This window comes from Balaenoptera musculus, chromosome 7, assembly GCF_009873245.2.
Source record: "Balaenoptera musculus isolate JJ_BM4_2016_0621 chromosome 7, mBalMus1.pri.v3, whole genome shotgun sequence".
NCBI lineage: Eukaryota > Metazoa > Chordata > Mammalia > Artiodactyla > Balaenopteridae > Balaenoptera > Balaenoptera musculus.
The window spans coordinates 89,022,298-89,050,055 of record NC_045791.1 but is presented as its reverse complement, the minus strand read 5'-3'; positions in this window follow the sequence as shown (position 1 = coordinate 89,050,055).

Below are 27,758 nucleotides of genomic sequence, written 5' to 3'. Positions count from 1 at the left end.
CCCTTGGTTTGCCTCTGCTACCTGCTACCTCTTGCCCCTGCTGCCACTAGCTGTCTATTACTGAACCTTCACGGTTGTTCTGGGACCCACACCTCGTCTTCAGTCCTGCTGTAGGAAAATGCTATCACTTTCCCTATGTTTTATTCCTGTATTAGAGTTGCTTAGGCCTAAGGTAAAAGCTTAGGTAAAAGCTTTTTAAAATTGTTTGCTTTGTTCAAAACACCCACCCACCCACACACACTCCACAGCACTTTTTCTTCCCCAGGGTGCAAAGCCAAAAGGTTGGCCCAAATTAGCTAAAAACTACCCCCAAACTACCAATGTCCACTGACTCTTCTGTTAAGTGCAGATCTTCAGCTGACTTTTTAACTCATGGTGGGTCATTTCCAAATACTTTCCTTCTATCCCTGCAATTTAGCTTCTGTTACCTGCCCCAGATTTGTCACACACCAGTAGCAGTGCGACCCATTTAGAAATTAACATTAGATGCTCTTATATCTCTGTAGCATGGTGACCCATTTAGAAATTAACTTGTGTGTGTATTGTCCTTTTGTTTGTTTTGTTTTGTTTGTTCTCTGCTGTGGGAAGAAGACCTCCAATCTGTTCTTGAGATGGGGTTGCACATTAGGAAGAATGGAAATTATTCAATATGGGAAGGTAAACAGAAATTTGTGTGTCTAAAACCTGGGTCCTTTGTGTCCCTAAGGAAGGTATACAGGCCCTTTTGAGTTTCTGAAGGCTGAGATCTTGAGATTCTGATAGATAGTTCAAATTGTTACCATGGGAAGAGGAAGAGGTGGACAAAAAAGCAAAGTAGTTTGTCCCTGGGATGGAAACACAAACTTGGGAAGAGAGATAATGGTTTCAGGTTCAATCAGGGCAGAGGTCTACACCTATGCTGGATGAGAGGTGGGACTGAGATGAGAAAGGTTATATACAGGACTGAAGGAACAGGGTACCTTGAGCTGCAGCCTTGGGAGCCAGGGCATAGGTTGCATGTGGGTAAGCTTGGCTCAGAAAAAGTAGAGATACTGGGCAGTAGTCTTCTCTTGAAGGACCAGGCTTGCCTGGGCAGGGTTTTTCTTGGCCTCAGAAGTGCAGATCTGGGCAGATAGTGGAGAACTAGCATCCAGTCCCTGCCCCATGAAGCAGCAAAGTACAATGGCAGTGACAGCAGCTACAGTCTGAGAGATGCCAGGGCACCTACCTTCTTGAAAGTGGAAGTACCAAATTACCTTTTTGCACTGGCTTAGTCCCACAGTACTTAAATGATCCAGATGTAGAGATAGGAACTTTAAGGTTACTTGACTGCCTCTCAAACTGCTGGGTGACGTCTCAAGCTGATATCAATTTAATGTGAAACATAGAGACATAAGGCACTGCTTGCCTCCGGACAGTATCAGACCGCGCTCCAAGCACCCACAGAAACAGTGGAGTTGGCAAACAGATATGGTGAAGATGTTGATTGTGGTCAGGGTGCATATGCATTGTTTATGCCACACACCAGGTGTATCCAGCTCTTAGCTTCAAGTCATCCAGGATCCCTGATTAAATCCTCATGGTACCCTGCAGTGGATGGCATTATCGCCATTTGTTTTGATGCCTGCCTGTTATATTACGTTTATGTGGAAATAATTATCAGAGAGATGACTAATTGGAGGAGAAGTTTTGATGGTCCACACGGTCAGCTTAATAAAATCATGATAGATGAATACATCCCTCTCTACTATCAGGGGATGTCTGCCAAGGTATTTAAAACAAATATTTACTCTTGGGGCACCCTCTTCCATCAACAGTATTGTAAAATTTGGCAAATTCTTACTCTTTAATGCTCATTTTTCTTTATTCTAACCTTCTGATTTACTAGCACTGAAAATAGCTCAGATATTTAAGAAATTAAATATTTTTGAGAATTACCTTGAACTTCATAACTAAATTTGGGGCATAACCTGGTGTAAGCAACATATTTAAATCTATTTATTAGGCAGAGTAAAATGTAGAAGGCACCTATGTTTTGTGTACTATAAATTTCATTTTGCGTGTTTTCCTGACTCTCCCACCAAAATAGTTCCCTTTATCCTGTCAAAAGTTATTCTGAAGGCTCATGTCTGAGTGGTTGTATATATGGTTCAGCAATTAACAGGGATATAAAAGTCAGGGAAAGGTGCTGATTTTTCAGGGAAGGTAATTGGTTTAATTTTAGATATATTGAGATTGAGATCCCACTGGGACAGCCAAGTAGAATTATCTGGTAGGTGTCAGGAAGTGTTAAGGTACCTGTGCATTTTGAAGACATTCAAGCAGGACTTTGAATTGAAAACTGTAAAATACAAGACAGCTGAGGGAGGGAATTAAAGAGAATAACCAAAAGCCAAGGGGCAGAGCATTTTAAGAGGTGTCTGGGAGGATAGGCAGTGGCACTCAAGCAGCATTGATTGCTTCTCCCAGTTGACTTTTTCTCTAAGTCACTAGCCAAATTTCTGCAAGCACAGCAGCACCAGGAAAATGAAACTTGACAGCCTTCACATTAAACAATTACTGCTTCTGGTAAATCAGTTGAGCCACCTGTCATGGTTTCCTGCCCAGGAGGAGCAATAATCCCAGTCATAGAACAATTCAGGAGCCTGTTAGAGCAACACTGTCACCTCATTTTCAAACAGTTCTGGCTCCATGTGACAAAATCCATGACCCAAAATGGTTTTCAATATATAAAGTCACCTTATCTCATCCAAACTACCAGAGTGGGTCCTATTGAAGATTGAGAAGAAAGTAAAGAATAGGTGCTTTGCAGGGAGAGCCCATCAATACAGCTTTTATTTTTAAAAACTATGACATACCTTTGATAGCACATTTTGATAGAACTAAGTTAAAATTCATAACCAGATTATTAAATTAAACACACACATATACACACAGCACACAGTTTATCAGCTAGTCTCTGGAGTAAATCTCACCAAAGGTCCTATCTGTTAATTAGACAGGCCTTCCAAAGGATTCACCTACTGAGCAACTCACTTCCTATATCATGAAAACTAAGAAGTTGCTAGTGTTGCAGTTTTCCTCAGCAGGTTTTTAAAGACTCACTCTTTGTGACACCCTTTATGGTTGATAGATCCCATAATTATTTCATTACCTACATTAAAACCTCAGAGCCCATACTAGGCTTACTGTGTCACCAACTGTTACAGACAATATTTGTATCCCCCTAAATTCATATGTTGAAATTGTAACCCCCAATGTGATGGTATTATAAGGTGCGGCCTTTGGTAGGTGATTAGGCCATGAGAGTGGAGCCCTCCTGAATGCGATTAATGCCCTTATAAAAGAGACCCCAGAGAGCTCTTTCAGTTTTCTGCTATGTGAGGACACAGTCTTCTATGAATTAGAAAGTGAGTCTTCAACAGACACCGAATCTGCCAGTTGCTGTATCTCAGACTGTCCAGCCTTTAGAACTCTGAGAAATAGACGTTTGTTGTTTAAGTTACCTGTCTATGGTAACTTGTTAGAGCAACTCAAACTAAGGCACCAACCTTACTAAATAAGACCTCTTATTTAGTTTTTCTATTTTATTCTTAAGTTTAGCCTAAGTCCCAGGAATGAGTTAAGGAAATGCTCCTGATCTTCGTGCATACCTCCCTAAGCTATAACTAAAGACTTTGTTTTCCTGTCTCCCTCTACACTGATAATTTCTTTGTTCACATTCTTTCAGGTACATCACTTGTTCTGCATTATCTTAAATGTATCCAAGTCCTTTAGTTGCTTTTTTTTTTTAATAGATCTTTACTGGAGTATAATTGCTTCACAATACTGTGTTAGTTTCTGTTGCACAACAAAGCGAATCAGCCATATGCATACATATGTCCCCATATCCCCTCCCTCTTGAGCCTTCCTCCCATCCTCCCTATCCCACCCCTCTAGGTGTGTATATGTTCGGTTCTCTCAATCAGATTGTAACTTCTTTGAAAACTAACAGATTGAAGAATCTCATTTTTATAGTCTTTATAGTTTCTAGCTAAGTATCAAGTATGAAGTAGAAGTTCAGCAAAAGTTAAAGATGAATCAAAATAAATTCATGAAACATAAGCTCAATTTATTTGCATTCAAATTATTATATTTTATGCCAGGAGTTGCCCTGAAATACATTTTGATATATGAGCTCATTACTCTAAATATAAATCTGAAATGGTATAGGAATAGTCACTATATGATTAGAAAGAGTCACACATACAGAGAGTTACTAACACATTAGTTACTCCCTGCTTGGAGTGAGTGTGTAACAACAGTGATGATTAAAAAACCCTCAAGATTGCTGTGACTATTGTTCACTTGACTTGTAGAAATAAAAATGACTACACAAAGGAAAAATATGAATTACTGACTGAGAAACTAAAATTTTTAAAAGGTAATGAAAGGTAAATCAATTTCTGTTAAGTGTAACGCTTGATTTGCATATGTGCCAATTCGGAATTTTTATAATTAAGGACCTACCCATCCTTTCTTGTCCATTTGTAATTCAGGATTTCTTGACACCTGCCAAATTTCTGTATGTTATTCTAACTTAAAATAGCCTATAACTAGGCTTGGATTTAAGTTCAAAGTTTATTATCTGTTAAGAAGAGCATAATTAAAAGCTAATATTTTCTAACTTCTCCATTGAACTTCAAGATTCGTTTCAAGGTACTTCCACAAAATGAAACTGGCAAATCTGTATATGTGTCTATCTCGACACTTCCTAATCCATATGACTCTAAGACATGGAAATAGGAGGACAGAAGGTTGTCCCATATTTAGTGTCAATATCTAGGATAGATTTTTATGATTTGGGATCAAAAGCTCTGATGAATGCAAAACGCACATTGCTAACTAAAGTGTGAACTTGCTTTGAGAATTTCATCAGAATATATTTTCTTGGTAATCTTCCCATCATCTTAAAAAAAGTCCTTGATTTTCCACATTTACTTGGAAAGTAAGGCTGGGGAGCTGTTTGTTTTCAACTCACAGGTTGCTCCAGTGAGTAATGAAAGCCTGATATGAAAGTATATAGAATGCTTGCTGTGGTCAGGAAGTGTGGCAGAGGTTGAGACTACATAGGTAAGAGGAACAATATTGTGAATAATCTTGTATGCAAATGAGTTTGAATTTATCACATAGACAGTTAAGAGTTGAAGCAGGGAAATGGTATAATTTGCTCTAGCAGCAGAAAGTCTCATTAAAACACTGTATCTAATAAAATTATAAAGAATAAAAGAACAAAGAAATAATACTGTACAACATTCAAGACAGTCCTTACCTCTAGGGAGAAGGAGGATATAGGCCAGGAGAGGGGCACATAGGTAGATGATGCAAGTCCATTGTTCTAGTCTTGGGTTAGATGCTGTTCCTTGTAGTATTATGCTTTAGACTGTGACATGTTACATATTGTATCTTGTATGGGTCAAACATCATGCTATAAGAAGGAAAGTTAGATGGAAAGAATTATAAAAGAAAAAAACCTATAAAAAGTTTGTGCATGATATGATAAGGGCTGGTGTAAAACAGGGATATTAGTAATGGGGATGGGTAGGAGAAAGGTTGTTGAGTGTGGAAAGGGTGAGAAATGAAGGAAAAGAAAAAGTTAGAGATGACTTCTAGAACACTAGCTCAGGAAATCAAATGAAAGAGAAAGCCATTTAGTTGCCAAAACTTGAGAAAAGGTCTTCCCTGTCTTTTAGAGTCACATAGTAAACATGACCATCTACCTGACCTGGATAGAGAGTTAGCCTAAGGTCCTGTAAAACCTCAAATGTAAAGGCCTATTTAACCCAGGTAATAATATTACTCCCACAAGGAAACATGTATACATAATTTTACAAAATAGTTGTAGCATTGTATATTCCCATCTACAGCATTGAGAATTCTAGTTGCTCCACATCCTTGACAACACTTGGTATTATCAGTCTTTTAAAATTAACTCTTTTAGTGGGTTTGTAGTGGTATCTCATTGTGGTTTTAACTTATGCTTCTTCTATGTCTAATGATGTTGAATATCTTTTCACTGATTGGCCAGTCATATTGGCAATTCCTATTATTTTGTGTGAAATGGCTGTAAATCCATTCATTTTTTAAAAATTACTGAGTTGTAAAAGCTCTTTGTATATTCTGAATACAAGTCCTTTATTAGATAATGAATTCTAGCAATCTATGGCTTTACTTTTTGTTTTGTTTTATGGTTCATGGTGTGTGTGTACATAAAAATCTTTGCCTAACCCACGGTTACAAAGATTTTTCTCATATATTTTCTTCTATAAGTTTTGTAGCTTAACTTTCACAGTTAGATCTAGAATCCATTTAATTTTTGTTTATAGTATAAGGTCAAAGTTGTTATTTTTCATATAGACATCCAGTTGTTCTCATTTAGACAAGACTAGCTTTGGCACCTTGTTTGAAATCAAATGACCTTATATGCATGGCTCTGTTTCTGGACTTCCTATCCCAGTCCCTGTATGTCTAATTTTTGCTACTACCACATTGTCTTGATTATGTAGCTTTATAGTAAATCTTGAAATCAGGTAGCGTAATTCTTTCAACTTTGCTCTTGTTAAAAATTGCTTTGGCATTTCTAGGTCATTTGCATGTCCATATAACTTTCAGAATCAGCTTGTTAGTTTTGACAAAAACACTTTTGGAAATTTTCATCAGAATTGTATTAAATTTCTAGATCAATTTGGAGCAAGGATGCTCTTTTAAAATGTAAATGATTCTGGAAAAGGTAACAACACATTACAAGGATTATAGTGACTGTATGAGTGAGTGAAATTTAGCAATAAAAGCAGACAGAAGTCTAGTGTGAATTTCATCCCATTCCATATTTTCATTATTTTGCTTAGAGGTAACCTCAATTTAACCTTAAAGAAAAATTTCCGCCAAGGGAATAACCAAAACAAAAAACTGCTCTATACCCAAGATCCCAGCTTATAATGAAGTATATTTTATAATCTTTTCCCCTTTATTCTAAAGAAAAACCACACAGGATATCTTTTTACACAAAATGCCTATGCTTGTTTTAAAAACTACCTTTTCAATGTGCAAACAGACCAGCATTTAGAACTACAGGTTACAAGGTATTGGGGAAGTACCTTCCACGTGGAACCTCATCCTTTCTGCGTACTCAAGCACCTACTGATAGCAGACAAAGGAAGTGTTTTCTTGATTTAGACAGTAACACATCAGAAGAGTTGAAACCACTTTCAAAACTACTTCACTTGGAAAGGTATTTTGCCCCAAAGGAGTTTTCAGAAAGCCTCAGAGGGCAAATGCACAGAACTCTAGCTAGTAGAAAATTTTCTTTGACCTTTTAAAGGGCTCATATTTTCCTTTATCTGCTTTTGCTTGTTAATCATCTAGTTATTTCTGTTACTTTTTTTGATATTTGGTATGTTCACATGGACAATGCTTTTATTTAGAACAAAATTTTGTAACACTTTTAATATATATTAAATGTAGATAAGGGCTACTCAACACCCTTATTAATAGAACCATCCAGCATTGATTTTGTCATGGAATTGAGATAGTTGCTGAATGAAGAGGAATTTACCTACTAGTTTAAAATATAAGCTTTTAGACTCTATACCTAGACACATGGGATTTATTTTAAGATTTACTCATTTTACTGTGTACTTTCAGAAACATTCTTTTTGCCTTAGGGTACTTAGTACTCACTGCCAAAATCAAGATGTTACTTGTAAAGGTTACAACTCTCATTGGAAGACAGGAGGTATGCAAACACTGTCTCTCAGGCTTGGTTTATATCCCTACTCACAATTCAACTTTTTCTTTCAATAATTATTGTCATAATATTTTCGGTTTTAACTATAATAGCAGTGATCATTCATTTATTTCCAGAAAATATTTTCTAGACTATAAAAGGTAAATCGATTCAAATGCTAAGGAAACTTTAGTTTTATACACATGCTTGCTTCTTGTGCACTTATCATCCATGATATTCAAGCAAGCCTAAGAGAGAATCTGAAATCAACCCCCCAGTCGCCACCAAAATTTGTTAACTCAGTCTGAGCTCAGTGGAAAACAACTGGATTTTTGTCACAATTTTTAATGTCTCACAAATTCTTGTTTATATATATATATATAAACACAAACAGAGAGAGAAAGACCTTGCTGTCTTATGTTTTCAGGTGTTTTTTTTTAAATTTAATTTTTTCTAGTTTTATTGAGATATAATTGACATCAGCACTATATAAATATAGGGTGTGCAGCATAAGGATTTGACTAGTATATATTGTGAAATGATTACCACAGTAAGTTTAGTTAACATTCATCATCTCCTATAGATACACACAAAAAAAAACTAAAAGAAAAAACATCTGTTTCCTTGTGATGAGAACCCTTAGGATCTACTCTCTTAACAGCTTTCTAATATACCATACAGCCGTGGTAACTACAGTCATCATACTGTACTTTATATCCTTATTTATCTTACAACTGGAAGTTTGTTATGTCTGCAGGTGTTCTGTTGAAGATCACTTTTACACTTTTGGAGATGCTAAATTGTGCTCATTCATTAATATACCTACACCCAGATCACCCAGTATCCAATACATATCTGTTTCTCATACTCACTTGGGAGGATAGGACATGAAAGGATGGTGACCACAGCTGTTGCTGGCTCTGTGCCCCGCTTTCCCACAGTGTTTGTCCCCCCTGTGACCACCACCGCTCTCTGTAGCCTCTAGAGCTGTTAGGACCATGATTCCCATCTCACATGCACTCTAGGGAAGGATGAAAACTCTCATGGTTGATTGATTTCCACATGCCAGGTACTCTGGGAGGCATGTCTCACACGTGAGTCAGTGTTTCCCAATACTAAGGACACCCCTGTGAGTACACAGATAGTTTTAGGTAGAGTGACCCCATCATTTCTTGTCTAGACTGAAATACTTTTGTTAAGTAAAAGAAAAGGTATTAATAATTACACCGGGACAACAGGAATAAACTGTTCAGGCAACTGAACAATGTGGTTCCCTTACTTTTAGGAGCTATAGATTTATCTTTATGATACTATTAATGATACATGATAGTTTATAATAATACAAAGTTTTCTTTTTAAATACATGTGTTTAAGGGAAAAATAACAGTGAAATAATACTATTCCTGTTAGATTCAAAGTTTTAAAATATTATAAGAAAGACTGAGACTTGGGGAATGCTTCATTAATTTATTTAATCAATAGACCTGTGAGATGTATTAGTGATTTTTTTTTAATTCATAAGGAAAGTGAGACTGGAGAAGTCAAGGAGTTTGCTCAAGATTATACAGGTAATAAATAGGTGACTTGGTATTTATATATGACTAGCAAATCCATGTTTTTTTTTTCCTTAATAGGAACTGTGGTTTTTATTTTTATTTTACCCAGTGTCTAAGACTTTCCCTTTTCCTTTTAAATTGAGAAGATGTGGCAACTTTTCAAGTCTGGTTTAAAGTGGATTTTGTGTAGTTTAATGTCTTTTTGATGATGATGGTTGGGATTTGTATGGGTCTCAGATCCCTTAGAATCAACAGGCTCCCCCAGACCCACTTCCATCACCTCAGCCTCCCCAGTCTTCTCTGGTGTCCAACTCCAGATAAAGATGCTTCCCTCTCTGGCTGGCAGAGAGGCCTGTTTTGGACCTTGAATTGTTTGCTTAATCATTTCCTTATCCCAAGGACTTGATGCCTGATGCGAGCCATTGATGGGTACCTTTCTGATCTATACAATTTGATAAAAGCATCAGCACTATTTGATGCTTGAATCTGATTTAATCATTTGAAAAACCTCACCTTTATTACACTTCATTTTAACCCAGTAGTCTTCAGTCTTTCTGATCAAATGTATTCCAGTTCACTCAAGAAAACACAGTATTTTGCATGCCTCCATATCCCAGCCCTCTTCTAAAACTTCAGAAACATTGATGAGTGAAACAGACAAAATGATACAAAAAGCCAATGAGTAACCAAAGCCAAACAGAAACAGATATTTGAACACAAAACACACAACCATGTGTATATTTTCTATATATGTTCATTTTAATCCATGTATTAAATATTAGTAAAGTCTAATTTCTTTTCTTAGACAAAATACATATAAATCTAAGTTCTGATTTTTTTCTCCCTCATTAAAATGGGTGATTTTGCACATCCTTTGGCTAAGTGCATCCCACTTCACAGACCACTTTTAAGTGACTGCAGAAACCTAGTGGCTTCAATGGCCGATACCATTTTTTCCTGAAGTGTGTGTTTATGCTTTACATCCATCTCTCCACCACTGCCTAACTTTTCTTGTTTCAAAACTGAAACTGCCCTTTTGGTCCCTCACTAGGCCTACCTGAGGAACTTACTCTAAGCAGTTCAGAAGTGGTTGAGTGGTTCTGAGCTCCTGAAATAAGAAAACCTTTTCCAGCTCAGGTTACTAGTTGGTAACTTGGTTTATCAGGTCATTAGGTGATTTTTTGTGGGAGGGGATTCGTTACTCAGTTACCATTTCCAGCTCTTTTCTACCCAATAGAGTAGTTACCATGAGTTCAATTTTTACATTTTAAAAAAATAACTTAAGGGCTTCCCTGATGGCACAGTGGTTAAGAATCTGCCTGCCAAAGCAGGGGACACGGGTTCGAGCCCTGGTCCGGGAAGATCCCACATGCTGCAGAGCAACTAAGCCCGTGCGCCACAACTATTGAGCCTGTGCTCTAGGGCCCGCGAGCCACAACTGCTGAGCCCACGTGCCGCAACTACTGAAGCCCACGCGCCTAAAGACTGTGCTCCTCAAGAAGAGAAGCCACCACAATGAGAGGCCCGCGCACTGCAATGAAGAGTAGCCCCTGCTCGCCACAACTAGAGAAAGGCTGCGCGCAGCAACGAAGACCCGACGCAGCCAAAAATAAAATAAATTAATTTAAAAAAACTTAAATAGGCAGTGAACATAAAAAGAGAAGACTTAGTGGAAAGGAATATCATTCTTATACACCATGCATGTTTCAAACTTAAAGGAGAAATAGATGCAGGAAACAAACAAGAATCACCTAGTTCATTGATATTCGTTGCTAGTGATTCCACAGCAAATTTTATTGATCATCCTTCAAGTGCAAGCCACTGTGTGAATAATCTTGTGGACTCCGCAGAGGACTCAGCCAGAATCCCCGTCTTTTGAATGAACTCTTTGATCCTAGGCTGGTCTGTTGAGTTTAGCCTGCTCTCTCATAATAGCGACACTTCGGATTTTCAGACATTCCTTTGGCTAGTCTCTTTGCTCATTCTGGGACTCTCAAGAGGCGATAACTGCTTTTATTTATTTATTTTTAATTCATGGTCTATAAATACACCTGGTAACATGACGCACCAACCACTAGCTATCCCACACAAAGAGACAGAATTGTTTGGGGCCGCAAAAATCTGGTTTTGAGGGGGTGCTGTCTAGTTTCACAGCCTCAACTCCATTCTCTTTTCACTGGAGTCTTTCAAGGACGACTCTGAGCAGCTTTGCACAATGCAGTGGGGCACGGTTTTGTGCAGAACTTAGGGCAAAGGGAAAAAAAGAAAAACTTCCCTATAGTAAATTGGCAGCAAAACGTTTCTAAAGGTTACACACCACCCACACATTCCTTTCAAATGATCAAAGACTTACAAGAGGTCATGGAAGGAGAAAAGAAGGGGGGCGGGTGGAGCCTGGAAGAATTTTTTTTTTTTTAGTTCTCTGTATTGCAAGTCTTGCTGAATAAGGGACAGATTAGGACTCTTGTTACTCTTTTGGAAGATTTCTAGACTGAAGGGAGCAAACATTAAATTGAGTTGGTGAACCGGTATCTTGAAAATGAACAAGTATGCCTGTCTCCTTCCTATGTCTCATTCCAAATTCAGCCCCATTTTTGTGTATTAAATCTTTCAAATATTCGTTTCATTATTTTTTTAGGTTTAGTTTTCATGGTCTTTTTTACTTCCTGGTTTCAGCAGAATACACTCAACTTGTTATCTTGATATTTCTGGCCCATCCCAAAGCAGGAAGTGCTCAACATGTACAAGAAATCTGTTTGGACATGATTTCTTTATCCATTGGTAGTTTCTAAACTTAAATTTAGCCTTTTGATTTTTTTTCATCAGTTAGCGTGAAATGCTCCCTCATTTAGGTTTTTATAGTAATATATACCTTGGTTAGACATTTACTCATAATATAAATTTTACTTGCTGGCTTCACCCTAGATATTGAAATCTGCTCATGGGAAGCAAATGTGTCTTCTGCATCTTTGCATCTTTACCTCCTAGCAAACTGCCTGACAGGTAATGAATACTCAATAAATATTTGTTGAAAGAATTAATAGATTTTTTTTTTAGACTTGCAAAAGCTCAAGGCATACATCTGTGGTTTTTTCTTGACACCCTCTACCAGGTGCAAGTGGCTAGAGGCCAGCATTTTCACTGTTGTTGTTTAATCCTTCTTTTGCCATTTGGTGCCCTGCCTTGCTTCCCAGTTTCCCTGTTGCCTTGGTCCATACACAAACAGAAGAGTTCTCTCACAATACAGAAAAAATATGAGAAAACCCCTAGAAGGTACTTCAGCTTTTCAACTAAAGGAAATCTTACACCAGGTTTGTACTTGTTTCTAATAAATACTCTGTGATTGCATAACGCATATGGTAACTTGCTCATCTCTAGGATTGTAAGAGTGGTGTGCCAAGCAGGGGACTCTCTGCTCTTGCTCTCCAGTAACAGGGTCTGTTCTGCCCTCTGGGCTGCTGCCTTCTCCACTGACCTCTAGGGTCTGGGCTGCCCCTGACTCCAAGCACCTTATCTGATATGAATTCAGGGCCCTTTTTTGACCTCTGGCTTCAAGGTGTACCCTTAGTTGACATAGAGTTTTTATTTGCGCCTACTTCTGGCCTGAAGTTCAGAATATACTTCCTGTTGAGGTCAGAAACTTGCTTTCCAGAGCATGGCTTGGTCAGAGGCCACATGGCTGCTGTGAGCAGTCTGACCCATGTGGAAGATCATGACAGTCTGTGCATGATCTCTTAATTTGACACCTTTCAACACAGCCCAAGTTGGATTTACTGATTCATCTACTTTTTTTTTTTTTAATTAAAAATTTTTTTTTTATCTCCTCAGCTTAGAATTCAGTTTGGAATATTATAGAACATAATCTTTTCCAAAATATTTTAAAGCAGATTTTGAAGATATGGCCTTACGGATTTGCCAGAAATACATATTTTTCTGGATTGTTTACAAAGACAATTGTAGTAGCCTTTCTGTGTCCCCAAATTCACATTTTTCCCCTTTGAATGAAATCTTGAATTTTAAAGTTCGATGATTTTTGTACCCAAAGGAAATGTCCCGTACGTAAAAATGTTTCTATTGTGTCTTTGAGAAATTGCCAGCACAACATTTCACAACTCATTTTGTACTAAATGTGTATAATTTGAAAAATTATTTTAAGTGCAGAAATACAAAGAGTGCTTCTTAGGATGTATATATATATACACACAGAATATATATATATATATATGTATATATATATTAGAGTATATATATGTACATATACACTCACAGATGTGTAAAACTGATATGTAGACTTAAAAAGGACACACTTGAGGTAATCGCAGTGTTAACTGTAAATACTTTGGGGAGTAAATATTGATTGTTTTGCCTACTCAAAAGAATTTCTGCTCAACTCTGATGATGTGGTTCTGATGATGGCTGCCAATCGGACTCACCTCTTCCCCTGGTCACAGGGAGAGCTGTGATTTTGGCTGTTCTAAGCAGAGTATACTATGGCAATTGGTCTAGGCGTGAGTATGTGACCCATACTGAGTTGCCCAGGTTCCTTTCCTGACTTTGTCTAACCAGAGTTAGTGGTGCAGCCTTCTTATCGTCTCTGGTTACAAGCTCTTGGGCTAGAAACTCTGAGCTGCCCACGGATGTGTCCCGTTCAGAGCCAGGCTGAGGGAATAAAGCTGACCCAGAGCAAGGCAGGCATGTGGGAGAGAGAGAGAATCCAGAAGGCACTCTGTTGTCCCCAAGTTTTCTCCCCAGTTATGTCTGTGGTTTCATAACATAAGCCTATGGATTCACTTTTCTCTTTCGGCCTTTTTAAAAAAAAATTTTGTTTTCTTCTTTTTTCTTTTTTGCATTTCCTAAAGGTCCTACCCTTGACAATGTCTTGATTAGAATAATGAAGAAAAGGCTATTGAACTTGTATTTTCCTGAGCAAAACTCTTGCCCAAGAAAGGAACACATGTTTACTGAAATCAAAATTTAGAAATAAAAATAATATATTTCATTCTTAACCTATACCAAATGATAAGCTCTGTCTTTAAAGAATTGTTTGGGTTTTATTTTACAATCAATTCCTTTTATTAGACTGGGGTATAACTTTTAAAATACCAAGGCTTTTAAATACATATAAATGTTTATTTGTGTTAGATGCTACTTCTGCTTTGAAGAATCCTGGTTCATTAAACAAACAAAAAAAATTATCCTGTTGAGTCTCCTGAAAGATTCTTTTGGATAACACCCACTTTATATATGTCTTACACATAGAAGCCCTTCCTCTACAAGGGTAGTTTCCAGAATGTCATCTCAGACCTTGTAGGTGTTAGAACCACTCATCTTTATGGATGCTGATGAAATCTCTTTAGCACACATATAACTAGAGTGTAATCTTTGGGTCAGATGAATTTAGCCGAACTTTTTATGGCATTTCAGGTTCAAGCTCCCCTTAGACAATACACTCCCTGGACAACTTCTCAGGATGACTCAGATTTCATAGGCGGCAACTGGTATTCAGCAATCCACTGAGTCCAGATTCCTAGATGATGCGTCTTTGGTGTTTGAGACTGGTTTGTCCACCTTTGCTAACAGACCAGCCTAACTGTTCCTGACTCATTACTCAGCTAAGCAAGTGCAGAGGCTGAATGGCTCTGACATTGTCCATTAGTCAGCCGTGTCCCTGTCTCATAGAACTCCCAGTGTCTGCCTATGGGATTCTGAGTGTTTCACAACTGTCAGCGCAGATGTCTTTCGTATTGTACACGGACTCATTTCAAAATATGATGCAATGAAAATTTCAGTCTGGTGGGGAACATTCTACTTTCTCTTACTGAAGGATAGCTGTCTGATAACCAGGGCACCAAGCAGGATTCCTGGGTAAGTTTTCGTGAGCAAGCAGATGTGTTGGTTTGAGATGTATTCTGACTGGCCTCCACCTCTGCTTATTCCTCCAGATTTTTAAAAAATGCCTACATTAAGTTGCATATGTGGTACCATTCTTAGTAAAGATGGATAAAAATGACAAATGTAAAATGTATATTAAAAATTCTGACTTTAAAGTGACTTCCAATACTATCTACTATATATAAAGCTTCTACTTTCTAGTTTGAATCATAAGGTTAAAAAAAGAATTTTCCAGGGTAAATGCTTAGTAAATTGATTACTTATGTCCTCCTACTTTCCAAGAAGATTTTAGGAGTGATGTGAAAAGCTACAAGAACAATTTAGCTAATAGAATAAGGGTAAAAAATAATATTAGAACCCCAGAGCTATGGCACTTAAGCGAAGAATTCTCTAGAAGACATATAAAAAGAGAAATCCAGTAGATTCCCATTGTTTTCATAATCTGTACAGGAGAAATTAAAATTTTGTCGAGAGGCAATGGGAGAGTAGAATGGACAGTGAGGGTAGACAGAGGTCAGTTCTGATCCACGTCCTGCCCTTCACTCATCATTTACTTCGGACAAATTGTAACATACTTGAGCTCTGCTCTATTTATCTGTAAAATGCATACTTACCTCCTCATGAACATCTGGTGAAGAACACAATGAAACCAAAAAAGATACAATGCATGGATGTTTTCAGTAAAATCATTTACCTCCTACCATTTTTCTAAATTCTAAGGTTAATTTATTGTAAAGTTTTTATATAAAAGTTAGTGATCAACATTTTAGTAGGCATGTTGTCATCAACGTCAACACTTGATTAAGAAAAAACGAGGGTACAAAATTAAAGTAGCTCTCTGTGAAGTCATTTCTCATTTCTGTGGGGGAGTTAGAGTGAGTTACTTCGAGATGGCACCCTCCGGTTATCTCAAAGGCAAAACTTTGAGATGATATGCTGATAGGTGTTTAGCATGCACCCTAGACTGTTCCTCACCATTATTAGTTGCTTCAGACCAACTTTTGACAAAAGCTAAAAGGTTGAGACTGCTGAGACAGAAAAACTTTTCCTTCAAACGAGATGAGTTTTACAGAGAGTACTTACCAGCTTTATTTTCATTCCCTAATTCTCATAATTGATGAAAATATGAAAGTGAACCGTTAACATTCCCACATTCTGTGAGTAGCTTGGTGTTTCTGTCACCAGCTTGTTGTTCCCATTGCCATCAGAGGACGTCAGCCTTGAGTCTCCACTATGTCCAAGAACAAGTCTCTTCACATACTTTGTATCTGGTGGCCGCGTTAGTGCCCATCACTAACAAAGTAACTTAAAAATATTTGGTGTCCACCACTGCCATTCAAGGAGCATGCCAGCCTAACGTCTTCCTGTGCTTCTAAAGATGAACATCCTTGGGGGTCCTAAGAACTTGCTTTATTCTTTGCAGGTCTTAACTGCTTCAGAGTCATAGTGTGGTCTGAAGAGAAATAGGAAGAATGCTATCTCCCTCAGCGGGACTGAGACATACTATTTTGTCTAATTCTACTATTGCTTTTCTTCCTAAGTACCCTGGCCCATAACCGCATAGTTCATTGGATCACTCAGCCTTACATCCAGCCAAGGAACACTGCTATATTTTTACTAAACTGAGAAATTTTTACCATCTAGCAGTCTAGCATATCCCCATCTTGTGACCTCCTAACTTCACTCCCACACCAGAAAATAAGCTCAGGCAAAAAGGCCAACACATAAACACTGCAATGTGTTGCCTTTAAGCAAGTCACTTTCCAGAATAACTTGAAAAATAGGCATATTAGAGACTGGATGTTACTAGAAACCATGTAACTTCTCTGGAAAGCCATAACGTACTTCTTATACTCTTAAGAACTTATTTCACTTGACAATATGAGGTGTGCAATGTCTGCTTCTGATAAAACTTAGAAATAATGTAAGATCTGGGTATTAGAATTTGGGGTGAGTATCTTCCTCCTCTGTACTTTTTAACTTGTGAAGTGGATTTTAAACTGTGTTCTTCAGACTCCCTTTAATGGCAGGGGATGGGAGGGGGAAGTTTGTGGTTGTGCTTCCTCAGGCTTTAACATGAATGGTTTTTATCTGTTCTGCATCTTGGGCTTTCAAATAAACCTCTTGTTGAAAACAGGATTGCTCTACTAAAAGCACGCCAAAAAAACAAAGAAACAGAAAATGCTTAAAAAACCATTAGACTGAATGGTCTTCAAAAATTGTTCTATGGGCACCTCCTATGACTATGAATCAGCTTGAATTTGGCCAACCTACCAATGCAGATGTTTACACATCAATGAAGTCCAACAAACACTTGAGTGCTTATTCTTTTTCAAGCACTGGGGTTGACACAGAATGGATGAATTTCTGTGTCAGAAAGCCTCCCTGGGGGACAAATGGTAGATAGAAGCAATGTAAAAACCCAACAGAATGCACCTTACGTGAGGTGTGCGGAAGGGGCTTTGGGGCTTGTTGTTATATGGCACGCTCAACATAAAGGCTTACCTGGCATATCCCTCAGCAATAACAAAACCCCAAACATTTAAAGACAAAGTGTACAAAAGGAAATGACATTTTATAGGCTCTGAGGATGAGAGAGATTGTCCAAATATTTTGGTCGTGAAGGAGTAAGGTTTTGACAGGTGCAGTGAGGAGAAGGGTATTCCAGGCAGGGAATGCAAGAGCAGAGGTGAGGGCATTTGGAAGCGAACGAGTATTCTAGAGAGTTGAGTGGTCAGAGACAGGAAATGGTAGTAGGATGGCCAGGCAGGTTGGGAAAGGTTTGTAGTAAAAATGTTATGTTGATCAGTTGGATTTTATCCTTTAGCATGAATAGGGAGGAAAAGAAATTTAATTAGTTTTTTTTTTTTTTTTTAGGAAGATAGATATCCTGATACTGTGAGGGCTGGATTAAGTTGGGAGAGATTAGAGGAAGAGAGACCAATTAAGAGATTATTTAAATTGTCTAAACCAGAGAGAATGGAGCCTGGAACTAGGGAATGGTAATGTGCCTTTTGATTGGAGAAGTTAGGTTTTGATGAAAGAGGCCAGGATTATATTTCATCATTAATAAATTGCTATCAAATTTTTAAAAAAACCTTTGTTTCCATTATGAGATTGAGTTGAATAAGCAATTCAAAAATTGGTGGGAAATCATCACACAGTTGCTTTCTGTGCTTTAAATGTATCTGGGCAATAGGTAGATGCCTTCAGCAAAGTACTGTCTTGGTATAAGGGCACCACTTATATGTATGTATGTTCATAAGTGATTTTTCTTCTATCCACAACCCAGGGTGACCTAGAACTAGCACCTGAAACTGCTTTATAGACATATCTGAGAGTGAGTCCTCAATTCTATTAGCTGGTGAGATAAAAATGAATATTTAAATATGAAAGAGTTTGACTTTTTAAATTTGCTACATCTACAGCTGGACCTTTTTTTCCTAACAACTGGCTTTTCCAACTAGATGAATATTTAATGTGTGTCCAAAAGAGACTGAGGATGTCAGTTCCCTTCAAGTGGCAAGGACTTGGGTATTTCACATTGGTTTAATCTCATTTTAACACTGACTTGGTAAATTTTATTGAAAGCATTTTGGGCACAAAGGGTGGTTGTGTTGGTAATGCTGGTGGTGGTTGTTTTCAGGGAACATTTAATCTAATTGTTTTAAGCTTTAAAGAATCAAAATTATAATTTGGAACAGATTGTGAAATAACTGTGATGGAGTCCTGTAAGGGCCTCAGCACTATTTACAGTGGTTGTATAACTAAAAGGAGAGTAACTGGTATTTGAAATGTCAGAAATGACAAAGCAAGAAAGAAATCAGAGGAAGAGCAATTGTTCTTTCAGATTTTCTATTGTATTCTTCCCACCGTGTTCAGGAAAGGAGCTCTGTAAAGTATATGTGATGTGTTTATTAGCAACAGACTTTTTGTGTCTCCTTTAAAAATTTATTATTATATCTGAATTTTAGTTCCTGATATTGTAGGGAATATGAGACTACCCCCTTTATAAGAGCAAATTTCTAGCTAGCTTAGCTCTTGACATTCCCCTTTAACAGTTTTTACCAGTTGCTGTGTTTTACCTTGTTTGTTTTTCTTTCTGGAAAAGCGTAACAAAAAATGTCTGATTCTGTATCTACCAACTTCTCCCTCCCCCACTAATTCCAGCCGCAGATATGAACAAAAACTGATTGGCTGATAAAATGCCTGATGCCTTATAAAAAGAGATTTTTCTAAGTTTCTGAAAAGTTCTTCTGGGATGTATTAACTGTTCTATATCTCTGTGCTTCTGGTTGGTTTCTAGACAGTTCAATTAAAAGTCAGGTTTATCACCTATAGCTAAGCATCTTCAAATGATTTTATACTTCTCCTCTAGGAACAGCACCCCATTCTTAGTTTCCCTCAACCACATTCATGGTAATTCCTCTCTACTTCATTCTGTATCCTTTCTTATATGGGACTTTCCAGAAGCAATCCTTTTATTTTGTTTCTCATTGCAGCAATTGCCTGATATTTTGTTATTCATCACTGTCAGCTCAGTTTTCCCAAGGTATTCAGTGTATGGGAGACAGAAGACGAAACATTCCGGAGACGGCACTTATTGAAGTAGGCACAAGCTTTATTGATGACTTTGGTTTAAGAATCTCTTCCGGGACTTCCCTGGTGGCGCAGTGGTTAAGAATCTGCCTGCCAATGCAGGGGACACGGGGGCGAGCCCTGGTCCGGAAAGATCCCACATGCCGCAGAGTAACTAAGCCCATGCGCCACAGCTACTGAGCCTGTGCTCTAGAGCCTGCGAGCTACAACTACTGAGCCCGCGCGCCACAATTACTGCAGCCCACGCACCTAGAGCCCATGCTCCGCAATAAGAGAAGCCACCACAATGAGAAGCCTGCTCACCTCAACAAAGAGTAGCCCCAGCTCGCTGCAACTAGAGAAAGCCCACGCATGGCAACAAAGACCCAAGGCAGACAAAAAAAAATTAAAAATTAAAAAAAAAAAAATCTCTTCCAAACAAACCAAACAAAGCTGCCTCCTGATACAGTTTTCAGAGAAGAGAAGTGAGCTCACATTCAAGTACGCTGTCCACACACACTGTCATCAGTATGCCATCTGTACACATCAGTGCCTGTCCCCACGCCCACACCAGGGTCCTGTCACTGCTCCCCTCTGGCGTCTGTCTGTCTGTCTCTCCTCCTCTCCTCCCTCCATTCTTAACCCTTGGCTTTTATGCCATCTTGATGCCAGAGTCCCTTTCTGATGCCTTGTCCAGGAAGCCGGAGTCCACATTATCCTTATGGCTTAACAGTATATTTGTGTAAAGGAGATAAGGTCATAACTTAAAAGGGAATCTTCCCCCAGATCCTTGATGTCTGGGTAATTGTGAAGCTTAATCAGTATAATAAAATTCAGTTCTGAGAATCCCTATATACAACATCACAGAGATTGATAGATACTCAATAAATATGTGCTGATTGAATGAACGAATGGATGGATGAATGAGTTTGCTGGAAATAATCCCCACCATTCTTCCTCCCACATTCCATTTTTTAAATTCCACTGGAGGGAGTTCCCTGGCGGTCCAGTGTTAAGGACTCCACACTTTCACTGCCTTGGGCCCGGGTTCAATCCCTGGTCAGGGACCTAACATCCTGCAAGCCTTGAGGCACAGCCAATAAGTAAGTAAGTAAATAAATAAATAAATAAATTCCACTGGAAAATGAGTGGCAGAGATGGAGACACTGCTTAGAGGAAGTGTCCTGTTCTTCTCCATTGGTTTGTTTTGTTTTCTGTATGTCACTATGTGGCACAAATGGAAATATAAAGGAATCCTGGATTTTTTAAGGTTCTCTGCTTTCTGTTGCCCAGATATAAAAAAGCTTCAGTAATTTTGTCTTCCGGCTTTAAAGAAGCCCAGTTGGTTACGTGAAGGAGAGAAATTTAGGTCTTGTTTTAAGACTTCTGATAATGCAAATTGATAATCTACTTACACTTCGGTTGATGGCAAAGATGAAATAGTCAATTTAGGAAGGATGGAAGAAGAGGTAAAACTTATGTTCAGGTATTTTTTTCTTTTTGACCTGCTGCTTCTGCTGCTGAGAACAGGACTCCTGAAACACTGATGACTGTGTTCATTCTCACGGTGGCACCGGGCTGGGCTTTGCACTCTGCAAAGCATGTTCACACACATTTCTCTTTGATTCTTATAACAACACAAAGAGCCTTATCTCCTGCCACTCTCCCCTTCAGTGCAGCCACAGGAGTCTTCTTGCTGTTCTTGGACCACATCAAACTCCTCCTTGCCTGGGGCCTTTGCATATGTTATCCCCTTGTCTTGGGCTGTTCTCTCCACCCCCTACCTTCCCACCTTCTTAGCTTAAATATCATTCCCTAAGGAGATGTTCTTTGACCTCCCAGATTAAGCTACATCTCTGTGTTATTTTTTTTTAATTTGTGCTCCTTTTTCTTCATGGTAATTTTTAGAAATGTAGTGTATAGTGTAGTAGTGTACATATTATGTGTATGTTTAGACGTTTGTCTTCCTTTCTAAATAAATGGTAAGCTGCTTGAAAATAGTGAGTGTACCTAGCATACGACCTACTACTGTCTCTGGTACATAGTAAATGCTCAGCAGATGTTGACTAAAGCAACATTTGAGTCCCTGCTTCACCAGTCGGGAAAATGAGACTCAAGTTACTTGATTTACCCACCCCCTGTCATAGGCATTTTAAGAGGTGGAAATGGAAGTGGATACCATCACTTCTGCTTATAATTTAACGGCAGGGCACTTTCTCTCATTTTTTCTTTAACAGCAGTCCCTGGTATCTCCATGAAATAGTTATTTGGGCCAATATCTAGGGTGGGTGAGCAGGTGGAAGTGGTCAGAAATACTGGGACGGACACCAAACTGGTGTCTCATATTCCTATATGTCTTTCTCGGAGGTGTATATCTTCTTTGCACAGACAAATATCAGTTGGCATGACAAAGGACTCTCAATACACCAACCCAGAGAAATTCCCACTGTTAAATGCTGTTCACATGGTCTGAGGAAGACACTCCATGGATTTTGAAAAAATAAGATTTGAATTTCCAGAGCTTATTTGGGAAAAAATTTCCGAGGATCACAAAGGGTAGCTTGAGTAACACCGGTAGAATCCAACCTATATTGCCAGACCTATTTTTGTTTATATACCTGAATTATTACTTCAGAATACCTAATCATATTGTATTTTGCAACTTCCAAATTCTGATCAGTAGGCTTGTATTTTATTCATGAGTGGTTGCTAAGGGTGTGCATTTTTTTCTGAGTGTGGGCATTCTCCACGGCAGCTCTCAACAAATACCCTCCAGCTGAAAGTGGATGTGTCTGGCATTAAAATCACTAGCATTCAGGCTGAATCAGAGCCCTGTGTTTATGGGTAGATCACCTCATCTCTCATGCTGCCATTAACTTGCATTCCTGAGAGATGGAATAAGCCATCTGAGTCAACAGAGCCTCAGCTATTTCTAAACATCAGTGTGGCCTTTATGATGAGTTTTCATAAGTATTTATTAAACCTAGTAACATAATTATAATATTTCTTTAAGTTTTAGCCATAAGATCTAGACATATCCCCCTTTTTAACTTTAGGTGCTTTTGGTCTTCTGAATTCTATTTTTTTATTTTTAAATCTCAGTCTGAGACTACTTACCCAGATATCTGCAGCCTTAAATTTTCAAGGGATTGTGTATTTTAATTGTTTATGTAGGGTTTATTATTTTGTGAGGTTCGGGGGTGTGGGTTATCTTTTAAGCTTGGGACCATCGGTTCAAAATTTAATTATTAAAAGAGATGTTAAACAATTTTGGATATTCTAGGATTATCAAATAATCCAGAACTGTTTGGAATCTCAAAAATGTAGCACTTGAGATCAAACTTAAATAAAAGGAGGCTTTGCAAAGGAGAAGAGGAAGAGAGAATTCCCAGCTGGTGTCATATGGCCTTAGTCAGCCACAAGAATGGTTTGGCTTGTTCAAGAGTCTAGGAGAAGTTAACCTGAGCTGCAGCAAAGCTAAGATCCATTGAAAAGGTGAAGTGATGGCCAGATTATAGAAGGATTTGTATCAGTGTTACCTATTTTTTAAAAATTATATTAAAATATAATATGCATAATTGTTTTACTTTTATGAATTGAATATTGCTATTATAATTTAGTTTAGATATCTCTCTTAGAAAACTATGAGGTAACCTAAGTTGTTCCTCTTCCTTGGATGGCATGAACCAAAAGGCCCCTGTGTCCCATGGAAATGGTGGGAGAGGTAGGTCTATGAAGGAGGAATGGGGATATTTTGCAAAATCCTCAAAAATCACAAGCTCCAATATTGAAGGATTTGTAAATTCCATAGAGTAAGTTCCATACAATAAAGACTTTCATGAAATACAAGAGCCCACCTTGAGCAAGGGCAGGTCAGTGACCAATGCCTCATTTCTGACCAGAGCCAAGGGGAACCAAGTGAGATGGCTGGGTGTTTGGACCTTTTGGAGGCTACACAATTAGCATCCTCTAATTCAAATCCAGAGCAATTTTCACAAGGTGGTGCCTATTTGTCTTTGCGATGCTAGAAACAAGTATAGTGCCTGGTACTGAATTGGAACCCAGTATATATTTATTGAGTGGATAACTTAATGAAGACTTGATTTGGTGGCACTACAAATCCATTTGGAATGTCCCTAATCAGCTTTCTTTCCCATTTACTTCAGCAGCTATTTTTAGCCTTTTTCATCCTTCTGAAGCCCAGTGCTTTGTGATTTTGATGCTCACTCTTATTTCCTCCTTCACTGAAGAGATAGAAGTTGTCAGCTGGGAATTATCCATACTAATCATTTCTCTTTCCCCAACACCCTCATTGAAAGGCATATTTACATCTAAAGCATTGTTTTTCTTTTTCCTTTTTCTTTACTCATGTTGAAGAACTCTTCTGGTGATCTCACCTATTTCTCAGAGACCTTCTTCCATCAGTCAGCTAATCCATCACCATTCTCTTTTTCCCATACTTTCAAATTTTCAAAAGTCTTCAATTTCATTTATAATCTATTAGGGATGAGAAATAAAAGATGAGAAAATAAATATATATGTTCTAAAATTTATTTAAAAATTGTGATGAATAATATGAACAATCCTCTCTCCACTAACTCCATGATTTTATGTCAGAGGATAGCAAGAGGAGCTTACTTTTGATTGGGTGGTCTGAGAAGAAGACCCTTCCAAAGGGTCTTCCAAAGACCCTAAGACCTTCCAAAAGAGGAGTCAGTTATGCAGGGGGAGAGAGAGAGAAAGAGAGACATGGAAGAAACAGACTGAATAAAGGCTCTGAGGTAGGAACAAATTTCACATATGACAGCAACTCCTAGAAGACAGTTGTGGCTGGAGAGTGGCACAGGAAGAGTTAGAAGGTCATCCAATAAGCCATTTGGTCAAGGAGATGAGGTCAGAGAGGAATGCAGAAGCCAGATCATGCTGGGTATTTTAAGGCAAAATGAGGAGTTTGGATTTTATTCTATGTCCAAAGCAAGGCCAAGATCCATTTTGTGTTGTAAGAAAATTACTTCTGCTGCAACTTGGAGAGGAGGTGGAGGAGAACGGGCAAGACTAGAAGCAGGAAGGCTTTTTTGGAGACTGTTGAAGAACTCCAGGTAAGAGATGGTGATGGTCTAGGCCAAGGTGGAGTTGGATACAAGTAGACACATATGGGGGCCAGTTTTGCATCTGTGATCTCAAGAAGCAAAATGCTGAAGGAAGCAATGCTGGATTACCTAGCAGACAACCTGAGCATGGGTTCTAGCACATTTAAGCGGACGTATCAGAGACAAGATGAAAGATAAAAAAGAAAGATGGAGAATATTAGAAAAATCTAGAAAAAAGGCATTTGAAAATGTAGATGTAGGGTTGCTTGGTCTAGGCTCCAATTCTCTTGTCTTCTTTAATTGAAGTGAAACTGCTGGAACTGCTGTCCTCTGCGAGTTGCTGAAAAATAGAACAAGGTTCTGGATTACTCCATTTTTTTCATAGGCAACCTGTGTCGCAGAACTAGTAGCTCTTTTTCACCTGGCTACTCCAGCAAGCCTGCTCTCTTTAGAAATGGAAGCTCCATTGTCTATGGAAATGTACACATCACAAATTTGGGAATCTGACATGCTCTTCTAAGAATGCCCTCCTTACACTCTCCTCTGAAGGCAGCCCCTAGAGGGCCTCCAGCAAGCATTCAGTTGGAGAAAAAGATGCATTCTCGCATTCTCCCATTCTTATAGGCCCCTCCCCCAGATTCTAAAAATGATTCTCTTGGAGGCTCCCACCTCACTTGGCCTCTAACAATGATCACTGCATTTTGTATAGGCTAATAACTTCTACCCAGACTTCACTTCTCAGTTGCCCTCTTTATTCCCTCATATATTATGGGTGCGGAGAGGGAGGACAGGGCAGTAGTTGATTTTAGTAGGGCTGATTCTACTCTTTCTCGTAACAGCTCATAGGTGTTGACTGGGACATGACAGTCAACTGCTGACTGCTCTCTTTGGAATGTGGGAGTATATGGAATCTATTGTTTTAAATTGTTTGCCAATTCCTGGGCAATAGGAAAATTTCTACCCAACCTATTCTTAGGTTTGTTTTGTTTATTTGATTCTGTGATTACCAAAGCCAACAATCAAGAACTGAAGAATAGTTCTAAGCTCTCTTGCTACCTTTGTTGTCCCTTGGACTTTTCATGGCTTAAAGCTGGAGTATAACTGGGTCTAATATGTTTTATGTGCTTTCTCTGCTGGCCATGAGTACTTCTTGAATGGTCCTCTGTCATTTCCTCTTTACCAGTGGGTTTCTATTCATTCTTGGCTTTCTTTCTAAGGATCAGTCACTTTCTTAGGTGGCTCTGGGCACATCAGTGTTATACTGAGATATTTCCAGCTAGTGACTACCTGTTTCAGGGGCAGGTGTGGTTGTCAACTTCTTTCACTTGTTTCTGTCCAGTTTTGGGGGGGCTTGTGATGCACGATTGGAAGAATAGGTAGAGGGGCAGAACTGGAGAAGCAGGAGGAAAGAAAAAGGGAAAGAAAGTGATAGGAAGTTCACCAGGAATGGGGTTTCTGGGGTTTTTGGAGTTTAAATTGTGAAAGACCCAAATACATCTCTGGGGTATAATAGATTTGGAGAGAAGGAAAATAGAGGGTTTGGTGAGATAGTGCTATGGGTTATGAGTTAGATTCACAATGATGGTTTCTGAGTGACGAAAATAAATGTTTTAATGCTTTTAGAACTACTTTTTGTTGTTGGTCCAATTCTCAGAACTTGGGTTTGTCCTAGGCTGTGCTATATCAGTCTCTGGTTTTATTGTGGTTATACAAAAGAAACATAAGCTGATAATTTCAAAATGTCTGCTATTATATAAAAAGAGGAGAGGCCTGGCATCAATGGTCCTGTACTTAGCATAGCATCTTAACAAGGTTTTCAGTCTCCAGATATAGATCATGCTAGTGGGCTTTTTCTGTTTTTTTTTTTTTTTAAGAAGGCAGGGAGTGAAACCTAAATTCCTTTGCATAAGAGAGTAGAGAGAATAGGGAGGCTGAGGAAAAGGGGAAATGAAGGGTCTAGAGAGCCAAAGAGATGTGGGCAATGAGCAAGGAAGAAAGACGGACTGAGTCAAAAAGAAATCTCTCTTCCCCCAGGGAAAATCTGATGCATTGTTAGCACAATGTTGTCAAACATTCACTTGGTATCTGTACCGTCCTGCACTCTAATATCTCTCTGCTACTCAAAATCATTAGGAAAAAAATTGGTTACCAGTGACAGCATTTTGTGAATAGTACTTTGGGGGATTTAATGAATAGAGGCAGTGTCCACATGGGGTAAAGCTGCAAAGGAAGGTGATAGGGGATGCAAACGTACAGGAAACAGAGAGGACATTGATAACTGAAAGCAAAAAATCAGATCAAGAGGTGACCAGGAGATGATAAGCATTCCGACAAACTCTATAGGTTTGGGTATGCAGTGAGGGAGGACAGGTTTCCCACAAACTCTGAGGTGGGTAGTCATGCATTGTATTTAAATATTAAAGGCAATGGTGATCTCAGATGACAAGAGACCTTAGAGATATGCAGGTTGACAGGAACCTGAAGTTCCTAAATAGATGACTTTAACTCAAAGATAAGACCTTGGCTTTTGATGCTGAAAAACTATGTAGTTAGTTCCAAATTTGCCACGTGCAAATAATGGATATTTCCTGACAGCTTTCACAGTACATTTACATTGTATCATAATGTATCAGTGTCCAGCACAGTTTAGAAAAGCAGCAGTCTTTTATCTGTGGGCAGAGTGGCTTGCCCATAAGTGAAAACAAAATCCACGTTAGGAGGTAGAATGTGGTATGTGGAGTTTCTTTCGGCTTAACGTTTAGAGTAAAACAGACTTATTTTCCATAATTCAGTAGGAAAAAAGAAGGCTAATGTTTTGAGGAAGACACTAGAAAACAATTAGTAGCTATTTCTTTGTGCATGAGTTCTGTGTGGAGTTATAATCACAGAATTCTAGAG